Below are 1,099 nucleotides of genomic sequence, written 5' to 3'. Positions count from 1 at the left end.
TGGGTCTCGAACCCGTGGGCTCAGGCAATCCACTCACCTCGGCCTCTCAAAGTGCTGGGATTACAGGCTGAGCCACTGAGCCCGGCCTTAATGTCAGTTATTACTAGTATTTATTCGCTCTTTAGCATGAGGCTCAGACAAAAGGAACCACTTAGAACAGTTGAATATATCCACAATTAGCAGCCTCCAGACCTTTTTTTTTGAGTCGGAGTCTCACTCTATCACCCAGGCTGGAGTGCAGTGGCATGCTCATAGCCACCCAGCGTCGACCTGCTGGGCCCCAGCGATTCTTCTGCCTCAGCCTTCCAAGTAGCCAGAACTACAGGCACACACTACCATACCCGGTTAATTTTTGATTTATTGTAGAAATGAGGTCTCGCCAAGTTGCCCGGTTGGTCTTGAACCCATGGGCTCAGGCAATCCACTCGCCTCGGCCTCCCAAAGGGCTGGGATTACAGGCTGAGCCATCGAGCCCAGCCTCCCTCCAGACCTTTTGCTTTGCTGCTCCTCCTCCTAGGACACCTGCCCACATTCCCATGTGTCAAAACCCTAATAGTCTCTCCTGTCCCAACACCAAAGTCCTTGGTGCCAGTGAAGCCTGTCCTCATCCACCAGTTGGGATTTTTTTTTTCTTTTTCTTTAAATATATATTTTGTAGAGACAGGGTCTTGCTATATTGTCCAGGCTGTTCTTGAACTCCTGGCTTCAAGCAATCCTCTCGCCTCAGGCTCCCAAAGTGCTGAGACTACAGGCACAACTTATCCCCTGTTGGGACATTATTGCGACTCTCTTGGGATACTTTCTTCTGGTTTTGGGGTGAAATCTATTGGTCTCTCCTCCCCTTGAAGAACCACCTCTCTCTGCTTATGAGAATGTCCAAACCTGAGCAGTAGCTATCAGCTACGCTAAAGAAGAGGTCAGGGCCGCTTTTACTTTTTTTTTTGAGTTGGAGTCTCACTCTGTCGCCCAGACTGGAGTGCAGTGGCCGCTCCTGGCCACCGCAGCCTTGACCTGCTGGGCTCCAGCGATCCTTTCGCTTAGCTTTCAAATAGCCGGAATTACAGGCATGCGCTACCACACCCGGCTGATTTTTTTTCTT

The sequence above is a fragment of the Carlito syrichta genome, unplaced genomic scaffold (assembly GCF_000164805.1).
Source record: "Carlito syrichta isolate Samal-C Ts95f unplaced genomic scaffold, Tarsius_syrichta-2.0.1 Scaffold287775, whole genome shotgun sequence".
NCBI classification, from domain to species: domain Eukaryota; kingdom Metazoa; phylum Chordata; class Mammalia; order Primates; family Tarsiidae; genus Carlito; species Carlito syrichta.
The sequence above is the reverse complement of the archived record's forward strand: the minus strand, read 5'-3'. Positions refer to the sequence as shown.